This window comes from Netta rufina (assembly GCF_964035555.1).
Source record: "Netta rufina genome assembly, chromosome: 6".
NCBI classification, from domain to species: domain Eukaryota; kingdom Metazoa; phylum Chordata; class Aves; order Anseriformes; family Anatidae; genus Netta; species Netta rufina.
Genome location: NC_140129.1, coordinates 34,192,227 through 34,204,454, shown reverse-complemented (window position 1 = coordinate 34,204,454; position 12,228 = coordinate 34,192,227). Strand labels below are relative to the sequence as shown.

Genomic DNA, 12,228 nt, shown 5'->3' with positions numbered 1-12,228 from the left:
TTTAATTCAACATACCAGAAGCAATATTCTCACTCCCTTTAGCATTTTATTTGCTTATAAATACAAGTCAATACCACAAGATGGCACTTTCTTACTTGCAACACGTACTATTATAAACACATACCCTCTCCAAATGTTCCCAGATGTTTACAACATTTAACTTTTCAGTGGTTTTGAAACATTTAAAAAAGCAAGACCTTCTACAAACTTTTTGTGTTTGATGTATATTAAATGAAGTCAGGTAATTAAATTCATAAAAATAATTTATAAATACTTCAGATAAGAAAATTTAAATACAAAAGCAGAGTTTGTATTAATTAAACTGAGTAACAATTTAAACTGGTCATTATGTATCTACATGGTTTTATTTAATTTAAAATACTTTTAAATTACAATCAAATCTTCTAGCCATTCATCAAAACACCTATCTACTCAACCTTTTAAAAAATATTTTCAGTTAAGAAACCACCTAGGCTTTTTCTTAGCAATCCTTATTCTGTCCTGTAGGTGGAAATGAAGTGAAATCATATTCCAGACTAGAAAACAGGATAAGAAAGAAGAAACTTTAAAAAAACAGATAACTTCAGATACTCCAACTCATTCTTTGTGTTTCTCAAAATACATGATCCAGTTTTAAAGTCTTTGCACAAAATGTAAACACTATAAAACTCATTGTTGAAATATATGAAGAATAAAGAACCCTGCACTAATATAGTGCATAATGATGCTGTGTCAAACTTGTCATTTACAGTAAATGTCACATTTTCCTCTGGATTGTCATGCCTTTTTGTTGGTGCTTTTTTTTTTTTTTCTTTTTTTTTTAAATACTAATTCCTTTTGATGTCAGGAAGAGATGCATTTTCCAGTCTCTTCAAAAAAAGTTGCACAAGATCCAAGACTTTGATTCCTTTTTTTTTTTTTTTTTTTTTTCTTAATAACGAGGTGGCAAAATTTCAAGCTTGCGGCATTTCTGTTCTGCCCGGTATATTACACATAATGAGATTCCTCAAAAAACTGAGAAGTCTGAGAGTTACAAAAAAGAAAGCAGTTACGACAGTCAATGTCTACATTTGGATTTCTTTTTTATGTTACATGTCAATGTCTCCATCGTAGGCTAAGGTTAGAGGCTTCTGTTGCAGAGGAGCGCTTTGATGCTGCTTGCTTTTTTTTGCTATAAGAAAAATAAAAATATTTCAGGAGGCAAAACATGCAAATGGTAATAGACAGTGAAGCTCAAACACGTCAACAACAAAAACAAACTTCAACAAAAAATTATCTTCCCGCACTGGCTGTTTTCCTTGGCACCCTATTGAAACAACCTTAATTATTATTGAGAAATACACCTCCTCATTAGTCTTCAAATGATGGAGAACTCTGTGTTGAGGGATTTTTGAAACAGCGAAGATCCCATGGCTTGCTGCAGCTGAGCAAACCAAGCTACCAGGACGACTATGAGAAGATCCCATGACAGTGTTCCCACATCGCCCAATTGAGGAATTTAGAAAAATATTGTTGCCAGCAGCTGACTTAAAGGACGGGATCTACGTGACTGCTTATCACAAGGGGGTTGTTTTCTTGCAGTTGTTTGAGTGCTTTTGACCAATAATCTTGTGTGAGATGCTATCCGCCCCTGTTAAGTTCACTATAAAAGTCATGCTCTGTTTATTACCCGAATAGCCTGATCTGACCATACTGGTGTCTGTCGTTGTTTTCGGCTGTTCTTCCTGCAACATATAGCGCCCGAACAGGCCGAGACCCGCAGACGCTGAGACACACGGAGAGACTTCAGAGACACGGAGAGATCTGCCAGAAGCCGAAACACCTGAGAGACGCTGAGAAACTCCAAGCACCGACTCGGACGCAGAAATCGCGGTGAGACGCAGGACATCCAGGATCGAGTTGCTACGGGAGAGCAGAGGCGTCTGTGGACAACGGCAGACGACCTGCACTGTGCAAATTGTGACAAATTGCCAAATTTGGCACAGAGCAGAGGGGGGATCATGACCCTGCAGCCTGTCTGACGTAACCACGGAGGCGAAGGCGGCTGTGCAGCTTCTCCCTAGCATTCTCTCTACGAGAGGCGTATCTTGCTATGCAAAAAAGACTATTCGTCCCCAGATCAGTGATATAACTATGGTGTTACATCATTTGATAATTGTACAAACGCTCCTGGATAATATTCAGTGGGTTTCTGCAACGAAACAGCAGCAGCATAGCAAAAGGACTCTTTCAATTTTGTGTCTAAGCACACAAAAATAATGTGGGTGTTATGTTAGTTCTTTTCGAAATTCCCAGTAACTCATCTGATAACCATGGATACAGGGCACACGCCATCTACTGGCAATATAGTGCCACATATTTCATTAATTGAAAATTCTCATTTTCTGAAGAGCTCTTGTAAAGCTCTCAAGTTTCTGTTATGAAGCATGAGAATAGGCAGCTTGCTTTCTTAAACAAGTTATTTTGAACACTTCACAAGAATTTTCCCCGCAGTTAAATGTGTTCTGGTAAGCGTACATTTATATGTGAGAATCCCACTTTTCCCACCTGTTTCCATCCTGAAGACATTTTGAGACATTCAAATTCAGCCATTTCCCTCAATTATCTAGTGGTTTTCCTCCTCATTTTCCTTTTCCAGTTCATCTAGAGTCAGCAGAATTAGAAACTAATTACATCAGTAATCTGGGCTGCATCTGATCTCAAAGACTGATAAAACAACAGAAATACAGCTTAAGGAAAAACAAATCCATATTAGACACAAAGCAATGTTTTTGAAAAACAGAGTGAAAATACTAGTACGATCAATCCATGTTGTGGGCTGCTGTCAATGGCAATTTTTAAATCAAAAATGGATGTCTGAAAAAGTCTAGTTTTAAGAATCCAATCAGGGAAGCAATCTGTCTCTTACATGGACAAATTAACACTGTTGTCTCTCTTGTTGTTTAAGAAGCACATGTGCTATAACCATCTGAAATCTAAAATGGAGTTACGAGAAGTACTTTTAAATTGCAATAGCCTGTTTCCAGTTGTTGCAAAACAGTGCTAACATGATTCATAGAATGCAAAGAATTCCCACTGCATCATAATTCTTTTAAGCGGTTCATCAGATGCCAAGTTTTAAGTGATCCCCAGCTCTTTGATATAGTAAATGCTTCTGATATTGGTTTAAAATTCAAATATATCCCACATTCAACCTCAAAACCACAACACAGTAAAAAACTAAACTTTGGTTAGCTAACGAAAATCTTTTAAATAATCAAGACTCCAAGTAGCAAACTGTGATGACAAGGCTCTATTTGAGAAGCCAAGACACTGCCCACCGTTCACTCTAAGTTTACAGACTTTAAAAAGTGCCCCCATGGCATAGAGAAATCGGGTTGGATCCGATGATCCCGAGGTCCCTTTCAACCCCTACAATTCTGTGATTTGTGAATGTTACATGTGTGTAACAAACAGAAGGGATGAGTTACCTTGAAGCTGTAGCCTTGATCTACAAGAAACCGTTGTCGCTTGGTTGAATATGCCGTTTCCTGAGTGTCTTGGGACACAAGAGAATAAAAAAAAGGCATTGTATTCCTCTGCAACCATGCCTAGGAGACAAAGACATCAAATGATTAATTCCATCTGGAACACTGTAACCAAGAACGAAAAAGAACTAAACAGTAAAACTAGGTGTTTAAATAAGCCATCTCTCCACAAAATCAATTTGCAAAGTTTATTTTAAAGACAAAGTGCACTTTGTCTCTGTAATCCAGAAAAAGGGCAAGAAAGTCAGGTTTCCTAAATGACACAAAACCAGAGGTAAAAAACAAAACCACTACCCTGCTTACAGGAGTCATTTTCCAGATAGACAAACACAGAACTGAAGCACTATGAATAATTTCACTCTCCACCTGACAGGGAGAGCCTCCACTAAATTATGACTGCTTCCCTAGTGAATACTCACTCTTTCTAAAATACGTGCCAACAGGCTGTGACATAAACCAACTTTCAAGCTTATTACCACCCTGTACAAGAGAACTCTTGAAGCAGAACCACTTTTGCCTGGAGCTACTTTTTGACTTGTCTTGGGAAGATATAAACTGAAATACAGTAGATTAAGCATTCCTTGTTTAACAGCTAATGGAACAGCCTTAAGTCGGTGTCTGTTAGGAAACATTCAGTTCATCAAGTCAACCAGAAATTCATGTCTAAGAAACAGTTCTCCTTAGTTCCATACAAACTAAAACAGAAAAAAAAAAAAGTGACAGAAGCACCCCACTACCACCTTCCCAATAATATTCCTCAAACTAAAAATGAATGGGAGCCATCAGTCAGATTTCCAGTAACCAAAGATGCGATTCCTAAAACCCTGCCCACACAAAAGTTTAAATCCTACTGACCTTCTGCTTATCCATCACAAAAATGAAAATGCCAATACAATCAGACAGTTTTCTAGGTGATCTCTACTCACTGACTCTAGAAGTCACCATAAAGAATTAATTTCACAGACTCATTACAACAAAAACCACAGTTCAACAGAAGCGGATGATATCTGTCCCTTTTTCAGACAAGGTTTTTCCATTGTGGTGGCTTTCTGTTAATTTGTTCTCAATTAGAGCAATTGCTTGACAAGTTGCACTTAACCTAAACCACACCAAACCAGCAGGCTGGTTACAGCTGGTTTATACAAACCTGCTAGTGACTAACAACTGGGCTAAAATGCTGGACAGGAAGCCCGCCCTCACTTCTACTGAAAAAGCTGCCGACTACATCTTTTAATCGATTGTATCACTGTCAGTCAGGCTGCTTGAGCCACCCTCTGCAAGCACTGGAGCTAACGCCAGCCAGAAATCCTCCTGTCTGCCATGTCAGCAGAGCTCACTGGCACTGCAGCTACAGGGGAACAACTCCACAGATATCCCAGACAAATAGCTTTGCAGTTTGCAACTTACTTATCCCCTAGAATCCCCCAATCATGAAAGGACAGAATCAAAGAATAGAAACAATCCTTGCTTTATGGTCATACAATATATTCAAATCCACACATTTTGGAAAAAAATTTAAAATCACTGTGAGGTCTGGCTCCAGAAACATTGAATGCTTCTACTGATATTATGCATATTTCACAAAGCTAATTTTAAGTTGTTAAAAGTGAAACAAAAAGTGGGGAAAAAAAACCTCGGAGTTATTCTGGCAACAGCAAAACAACATTATAATGGAAGGGCAAAAAAGATGTGAGAAAATATTTAAGAAAATACATTTCTGGCTGAAAAAGTGGAAAAGGAAAGAAAATATGATGCAAGTGAAAGACAGGGTTGCATCTATATTTTTAGAAAAACCTCTCCCATGTGATCTCAACCTAACAGCTTATTTAAGACACAGTTTATTTTGTTTACATTTCAGTATTCAATTTAAACTTATTAATTACTGAAATGCTAAACAGAGCCTAAGAACTATCTCATTTACCTTTTTTGGCTCTCAGCACTCGCCCCAGTCTTTGAGCCTCCTGTCTTCAAGACCTACCATGGGATGAAATCTCAATCAGAACATTGGCTCCTGGTAGATTGAAGGACGTATCCCCTACTTACAACACAGAAGCAGTCTCTGAGCAGCATCCTATATTTATATGCATGTTTCATAAATAAAGACTGAGTACAAAGTACACCTTTGTTAGCTGCAATACAAAGATGGCCAACGCACAACGTGCATATATAACTCGCTCTTAAATAAAGTTCTCTCTGAAAATGGATACAATAACACACGAAGTCCTCAGTTACCTTGGAAATGAAAATAGTGTTGATTTTCGGATTGTGCTTGAAGTTTTGTAGAATTTGCATTCTTTCTCCTTGTGCAGTAGGATCATATACATAGGGTCTGAAAAAAAAACAAACCACAGAACAAATGCAAATTAAACCAAATCAAGGTTTCTCAGTCATTTCTTCACAAAGATACCACATCAGGAAGCACAGAACACATTTGAACTGATAAAAGAATGGACCACATTTTGATACAGCTTACAGTTTGCTTTTAGCTTGTTGGGATGTTTATGGCAGCTATCCAGCTTGTGGAACCCTTGACAACAACCCAGCCTGACAGAAATAAATTCTGGCAGTTACAAATGTTTTGCAATTATGTGCACCAGTGAAGCTGTAGATGAGACCGAATACATTGAGTAGGCCTACATGAAAGACTAGAGGCAGCTGTTAAAATAAAAGATGTTTTCCTCAAATCTACTGAGTTAGCACGTTAACAGCTGCAGCCTTTGCTTCCTGTTCAAACACTTGAAAATCCAGGCTTCTCTAACAATTCACTTCCTTCAAACATTTTATCACTTCGCTGGGATCCCACAGCTGTTCAAGGATGAGGTCCCAGAGCATCGGAGGTACCTGTCCATGCACCCACCTATCCACCTGTAACCGTACTCCTCAGGGCATAACCCCAAGCAATGATCTTAAACAGTTGTTTAACCTTAGGAAAAGTCAAAAACACATTCTTGAGACACACCTATAGGAATATTTTGGTTACCAAAGGATGTTTAAGATACTGAGGAGTTATTGTAACAAGGCACAAAATATCTAGCACACAGGAAAAAAAGGGGAAGGTGTCATTCTTTTGTTTTATCCACAAATTGGCTATGAGAGGAAAAAAAGGAAAAAAGCATTAATTCTTAATTGTCTCTACGAGATGGATCCTAAAGTGCAGGGACGCCAGCAATTCAGGGCCCAAATACCAGGTTAGGTTCAAGGCCAATGCTTTTGTCATACGTCTCCCAAGCAAAACAAAACTAAAGTGCTACACATCACAGCAAACTGAAAAAGCCAAGAACAGCCTTTAATGAGCTATCATATTTGGTACTCAGCAAAAAAGGAAGCATGGCATGGACTAAATAAAACAATGTTGACAACGGATAAGCAAATATTGCAACCAGAAACTGTAAAACTGGTATTGTAATTTTAAATTTCCTCCAATGCACTCTGGTTGAACCTGTTATCTCATCCGTGCCCCAAACTGGGTGCTAAAAATGAGTGTTGTGGTTTAACACCACACCACCACCCACTCACTCTCCCCACAGTGGGATGGGGGAGAGAATCAGTGGGCAGAAGTGTGAAAACTCGTAGGTTTCATACAGGTTTCGAGGAGAACAAAACAAACGAACACACAAAGAGAAACAAAACCAAGAAGAACAAGTGAAGTAAAACTCAATGGTTCACCACCAGCCAACCGATACCCAGCCAGCCCCCAAGCAACTGCAGCCCTGGCACACTTCCCCTCCAGCTTTTAGTGCTGAGCAGGACACCCATCCTGTGGTCCAGAGCACCCCTGTGGCCAGCCTGGGCCAGCTGCCGCACCCCCAGCCTCCTCGCTTGGTGGGGCTACAACTAGAACATCATCACTGTGTTATCAACGCTATCGTTATCAGAAACACAAACATAGCGCCATACAAGCTACTAGGAAGAAAATTTAAATTAAGCACAGAAAAACCTAGAGCACCAGGCTATCAGTCCTCCATGCAGCCCCACTGTCCCTGCACCCTACTTCACCATAATTAAGACGCATCTAAGTACTTCCCAGAACATAGAACATGCAGCGCTAGGTTGATTTTTTTTTTAAATGAAACCTTTCATTTCCTACAAAAAGGTGTTTGAGGGATCTATAAAGATGCCTCTCCAGTATTTTGACATACTGTCAAAACTACACAGGGACAGTCCTTCAAAAACAGCCATTTAAGTATATTAACAGCACCAGTAAAAAATAAACAGCCCAAGTTATACAACTTTCGATGAAAGACTCATGACAGTAAAAGCTGGCCAAGCAGATTTGAATTCCGTGGCCCCAGAAGTTATAGACGAACTAATTCCTGTCATGTGCATGGCCTTTCCCTGCCAGTACCAAAGGAACACGTGGGGGTCGAGGAGAAGCTGGCACAGAGGCATCACGAAAACACTCTCAATCTCATCTAGCACTGCAACTGTCCTTTCCTTTTAACATGTCTCTGTAAACTGGAACTCCATACATGATGCGTGGAAAGGAGAACTGAGTCAAGAACACAAAAAGCAAGCACCTAGTATTTCTTCAACTAATTCTGCTGCTATACTTCTACAGCATCTACCCCATTTAAAAACTGTTGTGCTATTTAGCAAGCACCCCCTCCTGTGTCCTTGTTAAAGGCTCTTTTTCTGTGGTGCACTGAATTACAATAAATGTCTAGAGGTGACTGAAATCTGTGAGATTAAGATAACTTTCTAGGAAGAAGAAAAACAACAGCGCCGTCACTGGTTGTGAACACTTACTTCCCAAGCCTAATTGCATACTCCTTCAGTGCAAACACATTGTCAGCAAAAACGTTGAATTTGTCATTCCGTCGCTCATGAAACTTAATCAGGAATTGGCAGGCTCGGAACTTATTTGGGTTGATGGTGTAGAGCAGTATCCGTTTCTTTGTTTTGATGGCTACATATTCTCAATAAAATTCAGGTGACAGTGGGCACCAAACCTAGAAATAGAAAACACATCCAGAGTAACCCCCAGTTATTTTTTGTATCCCAGAGGGAATTTAAAAGATATTGGGGGGGTGATAATACACGAAAGCTTTCTGTCCAGTGCAGATCACAAATCTTAATACAGTAACTTCTGTACTAAAAGGGTGAAAGATACAGGCTGAGGCACTGTGACCACAACAGGAACAGGCAGGGGACTGACTGGAACAGGACTGGAAAAAAGTTGTTTCACACCTGGTAGTTTCACTGAATACTATCACATATTACAAAGCAAGTATTAAGGGAACGAACTTTGTATAATCTCCTTGCCACTGCAGTCAAAGCCTTTTCCCTAAAAATTCATTTTCATCCATATTCTCAAAACATAAAGACACATTTAGTCTTCGTTACAGAACAAAACTGTATGAACAAGTTAACAATTACTTTAACAGACTGCAGCTGTTTATGGAACTGCTGCGCTCTCTTCTGGCACCGTGAAAGAGTAATACTTGCAGTGGCCATGCCTTGCCTAATCAGCCAGCAGCACTGCCCTCTCCTGCCACCTAGCAAGAACTGCACTTAAAGAGTGAACTAGACATCTTTTATGGCTATGGAGAATAGTTGGTAAGAGATCACAGAATCAAAGAATTTCTAGGTTGGAAGAGACCTCAAGATCATCGAGTCCAACCTCTGACCTAACACTAAGATGCTACTTCTCAATAGCATGCCAAGGAGATCCACACAAATAAGCAAAGCAGCTGTGCATGTATTAATATTTCTCAGCCATCGTTTTTTTTTATTTGATTCTTTGCTTTAGCAGTATCTCAGAGTATTATTTCAAAACATTGGCCTTAAGAATATCAATGTACATGTCATTCAGGAGAAAGGCAGCTCAAACTTCACTTTCCAATGTCTCAATGTCTCAATATTAGTTATACTGAATAATACCTAAACTTTGAACCTTACTAATTTAACTTAAAATCAAAATTATTAATTAATAATATTTACTAATTAATGGTTAATTAATAAAACACTAATTAAAATGATCGATTAAATGATAGAAATATTGATTTATTAATTTTAAATTAAATTTAAATTTCAGGGACTGAGAGAAATTGTGTTGCTGGCGGAATTAACCAAAGTACCGTAACACTGTCAGGTCTAAATTTGCAGACCAATTATTCTCCTTTCCACGTAGATACTTTCTAGGTACTCTTTGTTTGCATTCTATTACTTTTATAAAGTACGTAAGCTCCGCTACCCCTGGTTTGCACAAAGTCCAAAAGGAAAACAATGGACTCACATGAAAAAGCAGCAGATACTGCTGCTACAAGTCAGTTTGGTTTATTTTTCCTTTACTTTAATTGACTGATCATATTAATAACCTCGGATATTATATGTAATAAATATGAAAAAATACAACCAATTGCTTTCATAAATTATCCGTAATGTACTGTAGCCCCAGTACATTTATCACAGCTAGTAATCTTCGTAATAATCTTTGTACTTTAGTAGGCAAGAGACTGGAAATCCAATCCATGTGTGGATTTTATTTTTTTAAGAAATGCTATCTCATGTGGAAGACCCCCCCATTTAAAAATGTAATGACAGCCACTAGTAGCTCAGGAACAACTGAAATCATTAATAAATGTATTAAACTTTCAACAACTAAAAATACGACCCTGTATTAACACACGTACGCACACAGCTGGGAGCTGTAAAAATCCACGCACACTAAGACCACAGCCATTTATGCACAGCCGTGCAACTCAAAGACTTCTTCCACACTACCAATGCAAAGAGCTGCTTACCTGTTATGTTTCAGCACCAGCTTCACCTTCCCAGAGCTGACAGCGCACAGCTGCAAACAGACAAGAGCAGTCATTAGGAACACGCCAAACAGCAACTCTAGGTTTGGGACCAAATGCTGCAGAGCAGTTTAGTTCGTTGTGAGGAAGTAGGGTATCTTCGGGCAGAACAAACATGTCAAAAAATATCAGGGGAAGAGAGGCAGCAAGGAAAGGATGTCGCTGGTAGCAACAGATGTATTCCTTCTACCAGTACAACAGCCTTACCTTGATAAACTGAATTATTCCATCCGGGACACCAGTCTTGCTCAGCTTCTGTAAGTACTCGGTGCTGTCACTGGTCTGCAAGCCAACGCTGACAGCAGCATAGAGGGAGGAAGCAGTCAGCTTGTACTCGTGAACGTGGGTTGGTCTGCACACGGGCTCGGCAATGGCAACCAAGAAATCCTGAGCGTATTTGTAAACCAGAGAGAAGGCTTCCAGAAAAATATGGCCATCGGGAGCCTATGGAAACACAAGGACATTCTGAGGGTGCGCCAGCAGTACCTGAGGGAAATAAGGTCTTTCCTATAGAGTAGACATTATGATACAGAGAGACTCCACTATTCAGGTGGTAATGTATTTATGTTTCCCAAAAATGTATTTACCCTAAGAATTTACCCTTCTATAGCATGGAAAACAAACCATCCAGATTAGCAAAGCTTTCCCAGATTAACAATGTGGGTGTTTTTCCCTCATAGTAACTAGTAAAGATTTGGCTTCCTGCTCTGAGCCAAGACAAGCTTCCAGCCCCATTCCACCAGCACAGAATCAAAGAATGTATCCTGGGTTAGAAGGGACCCACAAGGATCATCGAGTCCAACTCCTGGCACCACACAGGTCTACCCAGAAATTCAGACCATGTCATTAAGTGTAAAGTCCAAACGCTTCTTAAACTCCAACAGACATAGTGCAGTGAGTACTTACCTGGGGAGCCTGTTCCAGTGTGCAACCACCCTCTCGGTGAAGAACCTCTTCCTGATGTCCAGCCTGAACCTCCCCTACCTCAGCTTGACACCATTCCTGTGGGTCATATCACTGGTGACTACAGAGAACAGATCGGTGCCTTCCTCTCCACTCCTCCTTGTGAGGAAAGTGTAGGCCACGATGATGTCTCCCTTCAGCCTCCTCTTCTCCAGGCTGAACAGGACCAGTGCCCTCAGACGCTCCTTGTACGTCTTCCCCTCCAGGTCCTTCACCATCTTTGTCACCCTCCTATGGTCACTCTCCAACAGTTCCACGTCCTTTTTGTGCTGCACACCGTACTCGAGGTGAGGCTGCACCAGCACAGAGCAGAGCGTGACAACCACCTCCCTCGACTGGCTGGCAGTGCCGTGCTTGGTGCACCCCAGGGTACGGTTGGCCCTCCTGGCTGCCAGGGCTCGCTGCTGCCTCAACATTCAGCTTGCTGTCAACCACAGCCCCCAGACCCCTCTCTGCGGGGCTGCTCTCCAGCATCTCCTCACCCAGTCTGCAGGCACAGCCAGGTGCAGGACCCGGCGCTTTTAACTTCACGCGCCTGGTCACCACCCAGCTCTCCCACCTGCCCAGGCCTCCACCACCCTCAGCGCCCCCTCACCCCGAAACAACGGCCCCGGCCCGCCCGCCGCGCACCTACCACCCAGAGCGGCACCCGCAGCCGGCACTCCTCGGCGCCCTGCTCGCCCAGCTCGCTGCCGCCGTCCTCCACAAGCTCCCCGGCGGCCGAGGGCACGGCCTAAACCGGCCTCCTGCGGCCTCCCCTCCCCGCTCCTCCCTGCCCATGGCCGCCATCGCCACAGCCGCCTCAGCCACCACAGCCGCCAGGCACTGCGTCACTTCCGGAGGGGAGAGGCGGGAACGGGCTGAGGAGAAAAGGCGGGAAGGGGCTGAGGGGGAGCGGGGGGGAGGGAGGAAAGGTTGATTTGTTTTTTCTTTTTTTT

General features: G+C 41.3%; 1 long non-coding RNA gene across 3 annotated transcripts; it reads right to left on the bottom strand.

Moving 5' to 3' along the window:
• LOC311210787 lies at nucleotides 1-11,853 on the bottom strand. 3 transcript variants are annotated; one of them, XR_014618553.1, is made up of 6 exons: nucleotides 10,535-11,853; nucleotides 10,271-10,320; nucleotides 8,274-8,476; nucleotides 5,760-5,856; nucleotides 2,548-3,590; nucleotides 1-1,902 (listed from the first exon to the last, which is right to left on the bottom strand). It is a non-coding gene; the product is annotated as an uncharacterized lncRNA (long non-coding RNA). The 3 variants fall into 3 exon arrangements; XR_014618554.1 differs by having other exon boundaries at nucleotides 1-2,643; nucleotides 3,471-3,590; XR_014618552.1 differs by having other exon boundaries at nucleotides 1-3,590.
• Between the last annotated feature and the right edge of the window lie 375 nt (nucleotides 11,854-12,228).